Raw genomic sequence first — 19,643 nt, forward strand, 5'->3', positions numbered from 1 at the left:
TTTTTTTTCTGTTCAATGTTTTCTCGTAGATTCATAGACTCTACAGCCATCACCATAATTTTAAAACTTTTTTTTCACCTCCGCCCCCAAAAAGCCCATACCCATTATCAGCCACTCCTCCTCTTCTTTCTCTTCCTCCTCCACCCCAGGCCTAGCCAATTGCTATTGTATTTTCTGTCCCGCAGATCTGCCTATTCTAGACATTTCATATAAATGTAGATATGCAATATGTGGTCTTTGGGGACTGCTTTGTTTCAGTCAGCATGGTTTTGAGGTTCATTCAGGAGGTAGCATAAAATAGTATTTCGTGCTTTTCGTAGCTCAGTAACATTCCACTGCACAGATGCTCATACCTTCTCTGCCTGTTCCTCAGTTGATGGTCCTTGGGCTTGTTTCCACTTCGGGGCTATTATCAATAATGCTGCTCGCTATGAAGATTCATGTATAAGGGTTTGTGTGGGCGTATGTTTTCATCTGTCCTGGGTACATACCTAAGAAGTAGAATTGGTGGGTTCTATGTTTTGAGGAAGTGTCAAGCTGTTTTCCAACAGTTTGGGTTGGCTGTTGGCTGCACCATTTCCCACTCCCACTGACAACAGAGGAGGGTTCTAATTTCTCCACATCCTTGCCGACACTTGTTAGTGTCCATCTTATTTATTTTAGCCATCCGAGTTGGTGGGAAGCAGCTTTACTATGGCATTGCTTCACCTTTCCTTAATAACTAATGAGGCTGAATATCTTTTCATGTGCTTATTGGCCATTTGCCTACCTTTGAAAATAAATGTCTATTTTAATCCTTTGCCTGTTTTTTGATTTGGCCTTTTTATTTTTGAGTTATAAGAGTTTTTTATTTTAAAAAAGGTTATTATATATTCTTGATACAAGTCTCTTATCAGATACATAATTTGAAAACAATTTCATTCTTTAGTTTGTCTTTTCACTTTCAGCTGAAATGTTTATGTTTTGATTTAGTCCAATTTATCTATTTTTTCTTTCTTTTGTCACTTATGCTTTTTTGTGTTTCACGAAGAAACTATTGCTTATTTCAGGCCAGCAAAGATACACTCATGTGCTCATGTATTTTCTTGTAAGGGTTTCATAGTTCTGCCTCTTACACTCAGGTCTATGATCTATTTTGAGTTCATTTTTAAAAGATTATTTATTTATTTATTTGAAAGAGAGAGACAGAGATAGTGAGAGAGAGCATGAGCAGGGAGGAGAGGGAGAAGCAGGCTCCCCACTGAGCAGGGAACCTGATGTGAGGCTCCATTCCAGGACCCTGGATCATGACCTGAGCCCAACACAGATGCTTAACTGACTGAACCACCCAGGTGCCATTCTTTTGAGTTAATTTTTGAGGTAGGGGTCCAAACTCCTTTTTTGTGTATGTCAGTGTCCCAGTACCATTTGTTGAAAAGACTACTCTTTCCCAGTGAAATTATTTTGGTACTTTGTAGAAAGTCAACTGATTCTAAGCGTACAGGTTTACTTCTGGATTCTCAATTCTATTCCGTTGAAGCACATGCCTACCTTATGCCAGGACTACATTGTCCTGATTATTGTACTTTTATAGTAAGTTTTGAAATCAGGAAGTGTAGTCCTCTAACTTTGTTCTCCTAGTTCAAGATTGTTTGGACTACATTGGGTCGGTTGCATTTCCATATGAATTTTAGAATAAGCTTGTCAATTTCCGTGAAGATGGCATCTGGGATTTTGACAGGGATTGTGTTGAGTCTGTATATTCATTTGGGAACCATTGCCAGCTTAGCAAATATCGAGTCTTCAGATCTATAAAGACTCAGAGGAAGATGGGATGTCTTTCCGTTTATTTAGATCTTCTTTAATTAGTTTCAATGTTTTGTAATTTTTAGAGGACAAATTCGTATATCTTTTGTTAAATTCACTCCTAAGTATTTTACTTTTTGATGCTATTGTAAATGGCATCTTGGGAATTTAAATAAGGATTAAGCAATCCCAGGCTCTGTTTGTCTAGTGTTTTGAACGGCAGAAATGTAAATCTAGTGAATGTTGGAAGCCATTTTCTGTTTTAATGTAGTCTTAAAACAAACATGAAGTGAGAGATGGGGAAGACTCCCAGGATTTCTACTGCTACTGGAGACTTATTTTAGCTCAGTTTTTAGGCCAGCTGCATCCCTATCGTTTATGACAACACTTTGCTTTTGCTTGAACTACCTCTAGTGCATTTCTGTCTGCTATGCTCAACTAAAAACCCAACTAATACAGAAAGCAGAAAACAGAACTTGCTCTTGTTGTTAGGGAAGAAACAGGTTGCTTCAATGTCATCTCCATCTCTCAGCCCTCAGTTAATTGCTCATTTTTATCTCAAGTGAAATAAACAACATAATATTTTAATGGTCATCGTTTATCCTGTGAAATTACCCAGCCACATCAAGCTTTTTGGCATTCTTACTGTGTTAAACTACCCAAATTATAACAGAAGTGCCTAAGCTATGAAAAATGACACTAGATTTATATAACTGAGCACAGGGTTTAATACTTACCTCTGTTGGATAGGTAATATTATCTCAAGGGATATTATGAAAATTTCAAAACACATCTAAGTATACTTTAATTACTTTAGTATACATTTGTAATGTATAGATAATACTTTTGGGGTATGTCTTGTAAATACTAACTCGTGACATGTGAATCATAAAACCAGAAAGATACCATTCCAGCCAATGGGTTTTATAACAGCTCAAAAAAGCCTGCATCTTATAGCTAGTGAATGCTTCAAATCTCTATTAATAAAGCTATATCCGATAGTAGTTAAGATTATACAGACTACTCTTTGATATAGTACTCTTTCTTTAAAATTATTCTAAGGAAATTATCACAGATGGGCATTGAGCATGTTCAATATTGCATTACCAATAACATAAAAAAGAGAGAGAGACTTGGGGCGCCTGGGCGGCTCAGTTGGTTAAGCGTCTGACTTGATCTCAGCTTGGGTCTTGATCTCAGAGTTGTCAAGTCCCCTACTGGGCTTCACACTGGGTGTGAAGTCTACTTAAAAAATGTAGAGGGGGCGCCTGGGTGGCACAGCGGTTAGGCGTCTGCCTTCGGCTCAGGGCGTGATCCCGGCGTTATGGGATCGAGCCCCACATCAGGCTCCTCCGCTATGAGCCTGCTTCTTCCTCTCCCACTCTCCCTGCTTGTGTTCCCTCTCTCACTGGCTGTCTCTGTCTCTATCAAATAAATAAATAAAATCTTAAAACAAAAAAAAAAAAATGTAGAGAGACACTAAAAGTAAAATAGATGTTACATGTATTAGTTTTATTTCATTCATACGATAGATTATTGAAGAGCCATTAAGAGTCATGTTAATGACTTTTAATGACTTGGAAAAGCTTTCTCAATACTGCAAGTGGAAAAAAGGGTAGCATTTCATAATATTCCATCTTGGTAAAATAAAATTTCCCAATAAAATAAAATGTACCAATATTTATGCACAGAAGAAAAACCTAGATGGATAACGAATTATAGGGAGGTTATTTTATTCTTGCACTCTTTTATATTTTTTACACAGCATTTATTACCATTCTCATTAGAAAAAGTGAATGTTAAACCCCCAAATGTATTTTTTTTTAAAGTGACAAATAATGTAGATGACAACAATCTCTTCAGGAGGCAAAGCACTGTGTTTGATTCTGTCTGAGTTGAAGGACACAATGTCCTAGACTTGGCTTATTACTGAGAAAACAAAAAACAACTTTGTCTTCTTATGCACCAGTTTCCTGTCCTAATAACACCTGCCCTGTCTACCTTTTAAGGATGTATCAAGGAGCCAACCTAAAAAGCTACTTCGAAAAATATAATAAAAGTGTAAGATGTTATTAATGATCATTTATGGAATGACGAGGAGCAGTAGAAATGTAACATTAGTGATTGTTTAATAGACATGCAGCCTATTACGATTACATAAATCAGTATCAGAAATAATTTTATAATTCAAGTTAGGTTTTTATTAGTGTTTTGGCAGAATGGGCTCTATTTCCCTAAGATTATTGAAGTTAGAAGAACTAAGATATCTTGGTCTTCCTTGGTTCCCTTCCAAGGCCAGGGTCTTTTCTTGCTTCATAGGACTACTTTGGACTCCACGGCCCAGACCAAACACAGAGGACTTTTTTGTCCACTGCTTTGGCCCCGCACTAGTGAGAGAGGAGACATCAAAGAGCCTACAAATCTCTTCCTTTTGTTCTCCAGTGTTAAATTACACAAAATCACTTCCAAAGGGGAGGGAAATACTTTCTCTTTTTAAGGAATAATATTTCACCATATTAGATCATATTACATCATATTATGATATAATGTCAAATCTCTTCCCATGAACCAACAGTCAATATCCCAGTGTGTGGCAGATCTGACCTCAGATCTTTACATAATTTAATTGTCCCTGCTATACCACTATACCAAATTCATCAGTATAATCAAACTACATAAATTCAAATATTTAGTAATAGAATATAACTGAGTATTAAAAACCATTAAGTTTTTTTTCATTTTTCAGATGAGAAAATATCCTTTTCTTCCTTTTCAGGAGGCCCAAGAACACTTGCCCAAGGTCACACAATTTACAAATTGCAGAGACAGAATTCAAATAAAGATTAACTTTATCTTCATGTATGGTTCACACTACTCTTTACACTGAATTTGGGAAGCTGGCAGCCTGATACAGAAAGATATTTATTTCTATCAGAAGGAGATGAGGTGATTATACCCTCCGGCTTGCCAAAAGAGCAAGGCCATGTACATTTAATAAGTCATCAAAACCAAAAAGCTGTCTGAATATCCACTTCACGTTTAAGTTTCAATTGGTGAGAATATCTATATTTCATGGGGTTGTAGGGAATTTGGAACTTATTCCATGGGACGTTATAAAGGTTAGATAACATCAAAGGATGTGCCACAACAAGGAGAATATGTGAGTGCACCATATAGATTCTCAACACAGTGACAAGTGAATTTGTAAGAGAAGATAAATTTTAAAATGTTTTCTGTGTAAGTACATGGATTCTGATTCTAGTAATGGCCAAGTATCTCTTAACATACCAACCCTCCTGTGTGAGTAGAAGTTTAAAAAACAAGCATCTGGAGTCACTAGAAAGTGATGAAAAGCAGGTATATACTAAAGGAGAATCACGACTTGGAAGAAAGAAACAGTAGTGGGTGTATTTCCTAATCTTTTATAGCTTTCAGTCTGCTGGAAAACTTCAGTTCATGATTTTTTTTTGATGGTTGGAATTAGTTAGAACACACCTGCAGTCTTAGTGTTTTGAAGAACCAAAGGACAAAATTGAAAGCAGTTTATGTGCTAGAAAATGATGAAAGAAATCTCCAAAGGAGAGATTTAGAAAGGAGGATCACCAAGTTTTATATATAAATTCTGCCCAAAGCTCTGACCTATCCCTGACTATGCATATGTAGGACAGATTCCAAAAAGCCCATCTGGTCTACAAAACAGTTCATTAGGGTTTCAGCCTCAACGAACTAGAGGAAACACTTTACAGATTGAGTTAAGTTACACTGCTTTAGGAAAAAAGAATCAAAACTTTTCAGAGGAACATAACAGAATGTAGAGTTTTCCTGGATATAATTTACAATGTTACAATACTATCCAAAATTACTCAACATTAAAAAAAAAATGAGAAAGCATGATCCACTCAAGAGGGAAAAAAAATCTACTGAGATCAACCTCAAGGAGACTCAGATATTGTTTAACAGACAGGGTTATAAGAAAATTCTTATAGTAAATAAAAAGAAAGGGAATCTAGCAGAGAAAAGGAAACTATAAAAAATAAACAAAATATACTTTCAACAATGGATAGATCATCCAGACAAAATCAGTAAGGAAACACTGGACTTAAACTACACATGACATGATGGGGACAAAACAGACAGGTACAGAACATTCCATCCAAGGGCAGCAGAATATACACTCGTCTCAAGCACACGTGGAATATTCTCCAAGATGGACCACAAGTGAGGTCACAAAATAAGTCCTAATAAGTTTTGAAAGACTGAAGTAAAATCAAGCATCCTTTCTGATTACAATGGTATAAAGCTAGAAATCAATTACCAAAAGAAAACTGGAAAATTCACAAATATTTTGAAATTAAACAGCATGCTCTTGAATAACCAATAGGTTAAAAAAATTTTAAATAAATAAAAAGATCTTGAGACAAATGAAAATGAAAACACAACATACTAAAACTTACGGGATGCAGCAAAAGCAGTTCTAAGAGGGAAGTTTACAGTGATAAACACCTATATGAAGACAAAATAAAGATCTCAAATAACTAAATAACCTAACTTTATCTCTCAAAGAACTATGAAAAAAAAAAGAACAAACTAACCACAGGTTAGTAGAAGAAAGGAAATTACAAAGATCAAAGCAGAAATAAATGAAATAGAAAATTAAAAGGTAATAGAAAAGATAATGAAACCAAGAGCTGTTTTTTTTTTAAATATAAACAGAATAGACAAATCTTTGGGTAGGCTTACAAAGAAAAAAAACTGATGAGATTCAAATGAATAAAATTATAAATGATAGAGGAGATGTTACAACCAATACCATAGAAATATAAAAGATTGTAAGAGACTATCATGAACAATTACATGCTAATTAATTGGACAATCTAGAAGAAATGGATAAATTCCTAGAAACATACAATCTACCACAATTGAATTATAAGGAAATAGAAAATATGATTCCTGATTACCAGGAATGAGATTGAATCAGTAATCAAAAACTTCTCAACAACAAGAATGTCAAGGACCAGATGGGTTCATTGGTGAATTCTACCACACATTTAAAGAAGAATTAATACTAATCCTCCTCAAACTCCCAAAAAGTAGAAGTGGGAACACCTCCAAACACATTTAATGAGGCAAGTAATCAAGGGTGCTACAAGAGAAGAAAATTATAGGTTAATATCCCTAATGGACATAGATGTAAAAATCCTAAACAAAATATTACTACAGTGAATGCAAGAGTATGTTAAAAGGATCATACACCATGGTCAGATGGGATTTATCCCTGGGATGCAAGGATGGTTCAAAATCAGCAAATCATTCAGTGTGATACACCATATTTACAAAATACAGGATAAGAATCATATGATCATCTCAATAGATGCCAAAAAAGCATTTGACAAATTTTAGCATCTTCTCATGATAAAAACTCTCAATAAAGTGGGTAGAGAGGAATGCACCTCAACATAATAAAGGTCATATATGACAAGCCCACAGCTAACATCACACTCACTGGTGAAAGGCTGAAAGATTTTCCCCTAAGATCAGGAATGAGACAAGGATGCTCAATCTTGCCACTTTTATTCAACATAGTACTGGAATTCCTAGCCGGAGCTATTAGGCAATAAAAAGAAAGAAAAAGCATACAAATAAGAAAGGAAGAAGTTAAACTGTCACTATTTGCAGATGACATGGTATTTTACACAGAAAATCCTAAAGACTCTACCAAAAAACTATTAGAACCAATAAGTCAATTCAATGAAGTTTCAGGATACAAAAATCTAAAAAACAAAAATCAGTAGTGTTTTTATATACCAACAATGAGCTATCAGGAAGAAAAATAAAGACAACAAACCTATTTATAATAGCATCAAAGATACATGCTTAGGAATAATTTAACCAAGGAAGTGAAAGAACTATACACTGAAAACGTTAAGACAGTGATGAAAGAACTTGAAGAAAACATAAATAAATGGAAAGTTATTACATGCTCACTGATTAGAATTAATATTGAATTAAAATGTCTATACTACTCAAAGCAGTCTACATATTCAGTGTAATCCCCCTAAACACTCCAATGGGATTTTTCACAGATACAGAAAAAAGCAATCCTAAAATGTGCATGGAAGAAACCACAAAAGATCCTGATTGGCAAAAGCAAGCCTGAGAAGGAAGAACAAAGCTGGAAGCAACACATTTACTGATTTCAAAGTCTATTATAAAGCTATAGTAATCAAAACAGTATAGTACTGGTATAAAAAAAAGACACACAGATAAATAGAACAGAATAGAGTCCAGAAATAATCTCATGTATATATGGTGAATTAGTTTTTCACAAGGGAACCAAAAATATATTATGAGGAAAGGATAATCTCTTCAATAAAGAGTGTTAGGGAAATAAATGATTGCAAAAGAATGAAACTGAACCATTATCTTACACCATACACAAATCAGCTCCAATTGGATTAAAGACTTGAACATAAAACTGAAACTATAAAACTCCTCTAAGAAAACATGGGGGTAAGCTTCTTGTCATGGGTCTTGAGAATGATTTTTGGGTTTGACACCAAAAGCAAAGGCAACAAGAGCAAAAATAAATGAGTGGGACTATATCAAACTAAAAAGCTTTGCTCAGGGGGAAAAAAATGAAAAGGTAACCTATGAAATGTGAGATTACCAAACCACAAATCTGATAAGGGATTGGTATACAAAATACACAAGGAACTCATACAACTCAATGGCAAAAATCAAATAACCCAATTTAAAAATGGGCAAAAGACTGAAATAGACATTTTTCCAAAGAAGACATACAAATGGCCAACAGAAGCACAAAAGGGTACTCAACATCACTAATCATCAAGGATAAACCTGGAGGGCATTGGGCTAAGTGAAATAAGACAGAGAAAGACAAGTACTGCATGGTATCTCTTATGTGTCAAATCTGAAAAACAAAAAAATTGGACAGTAGAAAAGTGGTTACCATGGAGTGCTAGGAGTTGAGGAAAATAGAGAGAGACTCAAAAAGGTACAGACATTCAGTTATAAGATGAAAAATGTCCGAGGATCTAATGTATGACACGGTAACTATATTTGATAATACTGTATTGTATAACTGAAATTTGCCAAGAGAGTAGAAATTAAATGTTCTCCCTCTTACACATATACACACATAAAAGGGCAAATATGTGACATGATGGATGTGTTAACTCACCTGGGGACTCCTTTCACAGTGTATACAGGTATCAAATCATAGTGTTGTATACTTTAAATATCTTACAATTTTATTTTCCAATTATACCCCAATAAAGCTGGAAGACATGAACGAAATATAAATTCTATTACTGAAAAATGTCTTATCTGAAATAAGAATTCACTGTTAGGGCTTAGAAGTATAGTGGGGATGACAGAAGAAAGAGTAAATGGACTTGAAAGTGATCAATAGAAACTATCCAAGCTAAAGAACAAGGGGCGCCTGGGTGGCTCAGTTGGTTAAGTGTCTGACCTCGGCTCAGGTCATGATCTTGAGGTCCTGGGATCAAGCCCTGTGTTGAGCTCCGCATTCAGCAGGGAGTCTGCTTGTCGCTCTCCCTCTCCCTATGCCCTTCCCTGTCTTCCCCTTCCCCCTCTCCCTGCTCATGCTCTCTCTCAAATAAATAAATAAATAAAATCTTAAATAAAAAAAACAGAGAAAAAAAATAAGTGGGAATATATAAAAAAACAGAGCTTCAGGGATATGTGGGACAATATAAAACTATTTAAAATAATTTGAGTAACCTAATTTGGTCACTGAAGGAAAGGAGAGATTAGGACAAGGATTTTTTTAAATTTCCCCAAATTTGGTGAATGATGAATTTGTTGATTCAAGAATGTCAGCAAACCAAATGTAGTATAAATGAAACACATACACACACATACACACATATGGAGGCATATCATAATTAAACTGCTGGAAACCAGGAACAATGAGAAAATGTTAAAAGCAATCAGAGAATAATATGTTACCTACAGAGGAACAATTGCTGACTTCTCATCAGAAACAATGGAGGCCACAGAATGTCACCTTTAAAGTGCTGAAATGTTTGGGAAAAAATTTCCAGAATTCTAGAGCCAGCAAAGTATTCTTCAAGACTAATGGTAAAATAATGACATTCTCAATAAATGAAATAAAGAGATTTGATGGCATCAGACCTATACTATAAGATATGATGAAGTTCATCAGACTGAAAAAATGATACAAGATGGGAAATTAGATCTTCAAGAAGGAATGAAGAACACTGGAGAGAATCTATTTTTCCCTATCAGTTCCTTTCAAATGCTATTTTTTTACATTGTACATTCTTTAAAATACATCTACTTGTTTAAATAAGAAATTATAACAATACTATGGGAGTTATAATGTATGTGTATATATAATACATATGACCATTACAGCATAAATGATGAGAATAGCAAGATAAATATAGCAGATTCTTACCTTTTATTTTATATGAAAAGATACAATATCACACTAGGTAGACTGAAAAGTTAAGGATGTGTATTTTAACTCCTGAAGCAACCCTATAAAATATAGAGATAGCTAACAAACCAATAGACAAATTAAGATAGATTTCTAAAAGAATACCCAATTAATTCAAAAGAATGCAGGAAAGAAGCTACAGAGGAACAAAAAACAGAATGGACAAAGAGAAAATAAATGATAAAATGGTAGACATAAATTTAACCCTATCAGTAATTAAATTCAAATAGACTAAACAATCCAATTAAAAGGCAGAAATGGTCAGAATGGATAAAAAAAAAAAGTAAGACCCAATAATATGCTGTCTACAATAGGTATGTTTTAAATGTGAAGAGGGAGAGTGGATAAATAAATGAATAGAAAAGATATATCATGCAAACAGAAAGCATAAGAAGGTTGGAGTGAATGTATTAACATTAAACAAAGTAGACTTCAAGATACGGAATGTTATCAGATATAAATAGGAACATTTCATGATGACACAAGGGCCCAGGCATCAGAAAGACATAACAAACATAAATGTAAATATGCGTAATAAGAGAACACTGAAATACATGAAGCAAAAATAGAATTAAAGAGAGAAAGAAACAGATCAACAGTTGTAGTTGGATATTTTAACACTCCTCTTTCAGCAATTGATTAAAAAACTACACAAAAAATCCAGTGAAGATGTGGAAGATCTGATCAATGCATTAACCCCTTGACGTAGTTGACAGTTGTGGAACACACCCACCAGCAACAGCAGAATATACACTCTTTTCAGGTGTACATGTTCATATATGTATGACAGCCATATGGTGGGCCATAACACAAGTCTGAGCAAATTTGAAAGGATTGCAATCATTCATATATGTTCTTTGACCTACTGAAAATTAAGTTAGAAATCAGAAAAAATCTATATTTAGATATTAAGCAGCAAACTTCTGTATAATTCAATTATTAAAGAAATGATGAAGTTAGAAAATATTTCTACCACATGATAATAAAAATACAATATATCAAACAAAGTATGTGAAGTGCTGCGAAAGCAATGCTTTGAGGAAAATTTATAGCTTTATATTATTAAATTAGGAAAGAATAAGGCTTAAAATCAATGATCTAAGTTTCCAGTTAAACTAGAAAAAGAACAAGTAATCCTAAAGTCAAAAGGAGAATGGAAATAAAAATTGGAAATCGATGAAATAGAAAACATACATACAATAGGAAAAATTAATAAAGCCAAATATCTAAATAGACTGGTTTATGGGTGTGTGTGTGTGTGTGTGTGTGTGTGTGTGTGTTACTGTAGGCATTAGAAGGATAGTTATGGAATATTATAAACACCCTAATCCATGAAATTCAATAACTTGGGTAAATAGACATATTGTTTGAAAAAACGCAACTTACTGGAACTGATACAAAACAAGTATCTGAGTATCTCAAAGACATCGAATATGTTGTCAGAAAACCCCATGCTCAGATATTGTTATTAGTAATTGTTATCAACTATTTAAGGAAGAAATAGGACCAATCATACACAAAGTATTTTAGAAAATGGTCAAGGGAATACTCTTCAACTCATATTATAAGGCTAGCCAAACCTGTTAATCAAAACCTGACAAAAGCATTACAAAGAAAAACAATTATAAAGAAGTACACCTCATGAATATAGATTTAAAATCCCTAACATAACATTAGCTAATTGAATCCAGCAGCATACAAAAAGAATACTACATTATGACTTATTGGGGTTTATCATACCAGGAAGTCAAGGCTGGTTTAACCTCACAAAAATCAATTACTATAATTCACTCTATTGTAGGTTAGGTGAGCTGGCTTTTCTATATGACAGAACATTATATAATCATTGAAAAGATTGCATGTGATTTCTATGTATTATCCTTAAGAGACAATTTTCATATACTATTAGGTGATAAAGGGGAAAAACAAAGTGAAATGTACACAAAATAAAGTCTAATGAGTTAGTATTTATTATCACTGCTGTCACTAACTTACCGATGACATGGAGGAGCTGCCTCTCCTTCATAATCCAGGTATATTTTTAGAAATTCTAAGAACAATCACTTCTAAAGGATCTGAAATGATTACATCAATTACTACTTGTATGGCATGACTAAAATCTCATCTTTTAAAAAAATATTTATTTTCATTGGAGTTCACAAAGAAAGAATTCGAGATTCTAAAAATTAAGGGCTGATACTGATATACAGGAAGAAAGCAATGTTTCCTTAGTGCATATGAACAAATGTGATTTTCTTTTCAGAGGAATTCATTGTGTCTTATCAGGTACTGACTGCTGGTAAAAAGGCCAGAAAAAATAACAGCAACTGATTTATGTACTGATCTGAGCATTTTATATGCACCACCTCATTTTTCTGTATTCTCACAACAACCCTAATGCTAGTATACCCATTTTGTAGATGTAGAAAGTGAGGCACAAAGAAGTTTAGTAACTTGCTCAAGTTCCCACAGCAAGGAAAAGGGCAGAGCCAGGATTTGAATCCAGCCTGCTAGATCCAGACCCTATGGTGAAAGCAAAACTAATGGTTAGATGTGACTCTGAAAAACATTTTATCTGTGATTTTCATATGCCTTTGGTAATTTAAGAATATGTGTTCCTTCAAATTGTAAAGACTAAAGTACATTATTTTGAACTACAATACCCTATCAAACAAGTAATTTAAACATATCTATCCAAATATTTATTTGAGAACAAAATTAACACAATCCACAAAGGGATGGGTTAAAAGAATGATAAATGTGAGATGAAATGTTTGAAGGAGGCAGAAATGAAAGAAAATAGCTTCCTTGGGAAGAAACTCAAAGAAACTCCATGAAAGGAATGGGCATATTACAGCAGACTCTCAACTTTCCCAAGGGACAAGGACTGAAATCTTTCAAACACCCCCATTCTGGGATGCCACCATGGCCTTTCCTGCAGGAGGTGACCAATATTTAGAAGCTCTTTTAGACACTGAAGGGGAGTTGAGGAAGTCATAGTGACTGGGCCAGCACTGGGGAAGAGAGGGGGGTACAGAGGAAAACAATCAGGGTTTCAGCTCAAGAGCAATTCCCTGTCAAAGATGACTTGCTACTCCCCAAGACATCTGTGAAATATTTATTCAGAGTCTTTTAGGCATCAGGAAGGTATTATCTGCACTAAAATCACTAGGTGAATTTCAGTTTTCAGAACATGGGATGTGAGTCAAGATTGAATATTGGTATTACATTGGGTTTGTGTCCATAGCATAATGTGCAGACTTCTCAAATCACTATGTCGTACTCCTGAAGCTAACGTACGTTGTGTGCCAACTATCCTTCAATAAAAGAGACACACAGATTAAAATACATAAACATCTATATCTGCATCTATAGCTATATCAAGTCTGTGGCATATTATAGCGTAACCACAGGTTGAAAGTCTATCTTGAAAACGCTACTCAGTGACTCGTGATGGGTCTGTGGTTTGAGCGGCATGCAGTTAGGGTGTCCAGCTGTGGTGAACAAGGGACAGAGCCACCTAAGTTTGGATTTGGTTATTTCATCACTTTTTTAAAAGGGGGGCGGTGAATCAAAGCGTTTAGAGGGACTTGGAAACACTGAGCATTTCCAAACCTCACGCTCTGTGCGTGGTGTATATTCTTGATGGTTGCCCTGTTTTATTTTTACTATGGTAAAATATCCATAACTTAAAATTTACCAGTTTAACTATTTTTAAATGTACAATTTAGCGGCATTAAATACACGCGTTGCCTTATTTTTAAAGGTAGTATTTCATTCTGAGGAGACAGCATGCACAGCGGCAAAGGGCCTGGGTGCTGGAATCAGACAGATCGGCATTTGGTTTCCATTTTAGCCTCTTACTAGATTATGACCTTGGACAATTTAATTACCTCTCCAATCTTCCAGTTTCCTCATCCGTAAAATGGTGATAAAACCTACCAGATAGTACTGTTGCAAAGATTAAGAAATATGATGTATGTAAATTACTGGATATAATTCCTGGCATGGAGTTAAATCTTCCAAAATGTTATAGGAAATGTGGTTAAAATGTGATCCAGCATGGCTGCCGAGTGAGAGGTTCTTAACCTGGGGAATGTGAACCTCAGGGGGTTGTGGGCTGGGCTTGAAGGGATCTGTGAGTACTCTAAATTATGCGCAAATTCGTGAGTCTTCCCTAGGTGAGTGTTTGGGAAACAGGTACACAGTATTCATCAGATTCGCAAAGTGTTAAGAGTAAAAGCGAAAAACAGAAAACTCATCAGAGAAATATCCATAATCAGATCAGCCTTGCTTCCGCTGCTACTCAGAGGCCTTTGATCACTGACCTAAGTTTTCCCCTTTCCTCTCTGGAGATTACAGGTGAGCAGGCCAGCAAAGTGCTTATTCTTTCTCAGGGCCATGGTGTTGAACCTATGGGGACTAAGAGTCACACTCCCTGGAGCTGTGGCCAGCAGTCAGCTTAAATCTACCTACTTGACTCCTGCACTTCCCCCTCCCAACTCCTGGCACCTGTCACAGTAAGCTAAGTGTCCTGGGGTCACAATGCTAATGGTCCCGCAGGGTTGCTGTGGGAGTATGAAAGGCAAAGCAAGGGGCTCCCAGAGCTCAGAAGGCTCTGTTGCCCTAAGCCCTCATGTCATGCCCTTCTGTACCCTAGCATAACATAGTACATTGCACATGCCTCAAACAGCATTTTATGTGCATTCAAATCACCTGGCGGTCTTGCAAAAATGTTGACTCTCACTCAGTAGGTCCCGGGGGATGGGGCTGAGATTATGTGTTCCTAACAAGTTCTCAGGGACCACACTTGGAATAGTGAGGCTCTAACCTCTTCACGTTGTCATGATTAGTTTACTTGCCTGTCTCATCAACTGTCTCTGGGCAACGGAAGGCAGAGAAGGGACCTTATTTGATTCTATTTCCCAGGGGTTTAGTACAGCCAAGACACATAGAAGTTGAAAGTGAAAGCTTAATAAGTAAATGGCTCAATGACTGTGAGGGGGTGGAGAACTTGTCATTGCAAAATATGCATTTTTGGTATGAGGATTATTTTAGTCTGATTATCAGAAACAGCAGACACAGGAGAGGCTCCAAAAATCAAGCAGAAGTTGCCTCTTTTTGTTAGAGACATTTACATTTACAAGGGAACTCTCCATTTGTAAGGCTGTGTTCCATGGCGGAGCATGGAGAGGATGACTACATCTCTAGCAACTTTTTTTTTTTTTTTAAGATTTTAATTTATTTGAGAGAGAGAGAACAAGTAGGGGGAATGGTAGAGGGAGAAGCAGACTCCCTGCCAAGCAGGGAGCCCAACATGGGACTCGATCCCAAGACCCTGGGATCAAGACCTGAGCCAAAGGCAGATGCTTAACCGACTGAGCCACCTAGGCACCTTCTAACAAGCCTTATCAACGCAGAAGGCAACTGACTTAAATCTGGTTAACAACCGCAACCTTGCTTACTGTGCTTTGACTAGCAATTTCTGGCTTCCCACTCCACCAACATCTTTATTTTGTCTTTAGCTGGAGATTGCATTGAAGCTGGCAGTCTGGACCATTTCTGGGAGTTATTCAGTTTACCTGGGTCTCTCCCATGTATATAGGAGGTATAAAGGCTGTTAAACTTCTGTTTGTTTTTCTCCTGTTACTCTTTTATTACTGGAGGAAGGGATTCTCAGCCAAGAACCTAGAAGGAAAAAGGAAAAACTACTTTCCTGTCCTACAAGTGAATGACTGAAAATACATCCTAGGAAAGAAAGGAGCTTTTCTCCAGGGGGCATGAAGGTGCCGTTTGTCACAACTGGACACATTTTCCAGCTAGCTTTCTGCCTTAAAGATGGAAGTTTCCTTCCTCTCTGGGGCTCAAGGAAGGATCCCCCTCCTGAGCCAGCCAAAGAGATGAAAGAGAAGTCACCATTCTGACTGCTAATAAAGATACTTACTTCGGTCAGACATCAATTTTGAGAGATTAAGAACATTTACCGTGTAATGAAATTCACTACGCAAAACCCTCCCTGAGCATAAAAATCTACAGGACATAGATACTCACAAGGCCATTTTATATACCTGATTTTAGTTCTTTAGTGCTGTTCTTTGACACGCATTACAAGGTTTAACTTATGCAGTTATTTTAGCCTTTACTACTAATGCACGGTAAAGACTTAGGAAAGAAGGAAGAATGTCTCGGGAAGGTGCTTCACTGAGGCAAACACAAAGTGTGGAGACACAAAAGTCCCCATCAACTTGTCACTTCTATTACACCAGCTGGAAACAGCTATAACCGCAGGTATGACCACGCATTACCTTTCCTGTTCAGAGTCACTGCGGCATTTACTTGCGAGCAGATCATTTCGCAGAGAGACGGAGAATGTGAGTGCCAGCAGTCAGAATGCTGTGCCCAGATGTCACACGGTTTCATCAGGCAATGATGAATCACACTGGAGTTCCCACATCGACTTTCCCATGACCTCTGAGCAACAAGGAAAAGCTGAAGAACAATTCTGGGCATTCGATTTCCCTAACAAAGCAACAGAGGGCCTAGATTAAACTGGCCTCTTTGGAAACTTAAAAGGAACCACCATTTGTCACCGTTTAAGGGGGCAAACTGATAAATGGGTAGTGAATAATCACAAGACAATTCAGTGATTCAATGTATAGCCTTTGTAAGTGCAGATTCAAACCCTTGGAAAGAGAAATGCAGAGCCTTCTTGAGTTCATCTGAGTCTGCTTCTGAATTCACTATTTTTAAAGAATAAAAATTGCAAAGGCAAATTTGAGGAAGCACTTACGAGACACGTGGGGAAAAGCAACCTTCCAGCACAAGTTGTAAATGCATTTAGCCTCCTAAACATGGCCTTGATTGTTGCAATACACCTCGTACCAGCGTTCCAAAAATTGCTACAAACGCTGGAAAAACAACCAATTTTCATTGAAATGTCAATGCTGGCTCAGGGTGTGATGTTGGTGATGAGGAGGACAATGAGGTTGCTATCGGCTAGGTACTTGGAGCAATCTTCATATGTTGTTTATTCCTCAAAACAATATAAAATAAATGATTATTTAACTTAATTTTAACAAAGGAGGAATCCAAGGTGTATAGAGTTTAAGATACTTGCTTAAAGTCACACAGCTAGTTAGTTTGGGTAATCTGGCTCTAGCCTATGTGCTTCCTACCACCCCAAGTTTTACTGAGATATGATTCACATATAACATCACGTAAATTTAAGGTGTAAAATGTGTTGATTTGATACACTTAAATATTGCAATATGATACCACTGTAGCAGCTAAATCTTTGTCCCATCACGTTATCAGCATTTCTTTTTTGGTGATGAGACCTTCTGAGACCTATTCTATTAGCAATTTTCAAGTTTAATACAGTTATTGTTATCTATAATTACAATACTGTGCATTAGATCCCTAGAACTTCATCATTTTCTAACTGGAAGCTTAATCCTTAACCAACATCTTCCTATTTTCCCTGCCATCCCCCACCTCTCCACCCCTCAATCCTACTCCCTGTTTCCATGAGTTTCTTTCTTTTTTTTTTTAGATTCCACATATAAGGGATATCATACAATATTTAGCTTCTTCTGTTTGCCTTATTTCATTTAGCATAATGCACTCAAAGTCCATTCAAGTTGTCACAAATGGCAGGATTTCCTTCCTTCTCACAGCTTAATGATATTCCATTAGATCTTGTCAAATGATAAAAACCAAATTTAATAATGAGTTTGATGCCCTTTATTCAAGAGGAAACAAGCTACGGATTGGGGGAGTGCAGTGCCTCTCAAACAGTGGCACATTCTTAAGGAATTCTGGGCAAGACTGAGTTTCATAGAGCATTATAAAAGACAAGGGAAAAGGGCATACTTAACTAGGAGGTTGGGAATTTCCTTACATGGTTAGCAGGTCCTGTTTTCTTGGGTTAAGGTAAGCTAGTTAAGGCTGAGTTAGAGGGCTGTGATTGGTGGGTGTTAGGTTTCCCTGACAGGGAGGCGCTTCTCCTAAGCACAAGCTAACTTAGGTTTAGATTTGTGACGTGGGCTGGACTGCTAGGGTGGCCTCCCTTTTGAGTCCCAATATATGAATTAACTTTACATATCTCTATCTGTACCTGTATCTATATATCTCACATCTTCTTTTTCCATTCATTTGTTGACAGATACTCAGGTTGTTTCCGTATCTTGGCTATTGTGAATAATGCTGCGACAAACATGGGACTACCCAGCATTGATAATGATGACGCTAGCACACTAAATGCTGTATTTGCATGGCATTGCAGATTCCAGAGTATTTACTTAAACTATCTATAAAGAAATTTGCCTGGTTCTAATATTACTGAGACTATGAGCCAAACATTGATTCAAAAGATTGATAAGTGGTTCAGTCCACTGCAAGTAATCAATCAAATAATGAGTGCCAAGTAAGTCCTTGTTGCACAGTTGAGGAGAGAGGGTGATGGGAAAGGTAATGAAAGACACACAGAATGGGGTCCCTCTCCTCATGTCATATCATGTAAAGATATGTTTGAACCAAAGATGATTCAACTTTGAGAGTCCTCACGAAGAGGATGGTATGGCCACCATAAGGGAAGCCAAGGGTGGTGTTGGTGATTTTTGCTGCCCATCATCCTTTCACTCTTCCATTGGTAACAGCACCCCGAACTTCTTTTGAAGCATCTTACCTATTGTCTCCCTAAGATGCACAGTCTTGTTTTGATATGAAGGGGCCTGAGTTGTGCCCCTTGAGTTATCTTCTTGGCAATTCAAATTTTGAGTAGAGTAATGCAAGGACACACACACACACACACACACACACACACACGCCTCAACATCAACACAAAGTGCATACTCCTTTGGAGAAGCTGTTGATTTGATTCTGCTACCTGAATCTTCAGATCCTAAAGCTACTCTGGTTTGTGCCCTTTTGAGTCTTGCTCTTCAGTGTTGCTTAGATTCTGTGTGATCTCCTGTATGCCTCCACAAATTCAGTGTGGGCCTAAGTTGCCCTGTTTCTGCAGCTTGTAGCCCTAACTAATACACCAAGGTTATATACACAGTTATTTTATAGACCAGTTAATATTAAACTACACATATCTTGTCACTTTATAGAAACACTCTATTGGTCACAAAGGGATGTGATTAGGTAGGATTTAAGTAAACCTACTGATGAAAGTCAGTATGGCCCTATTTTTTTTTTAAGACAGATACATTAGAAATGTCCTGCAAACTTTCTCTGCCATCATTTCGTTAACTGTACTGAGCACTGAATCAAAACTCAGAAGCCCTTACTGCTTGACCTACTTCAGCTACAAAAAGGCTATGTATCCTTGGACAAATTACTTTCCCTC

This window comes from Ailuropoda melanoleuca, chromosome 4 (genome assembly GCF_002007445.2).
Source record: "Ailuropoda melanoleuca isolate Jingjing chromosome 4, ASM200744v2, whole genome shotgun sequence".
NCBI lineage: Eukaryota > Metazoa > Chordata > Mammalia > Carnivora > Ursidae > Ailuropoda > Ailuropoda melanoleuca.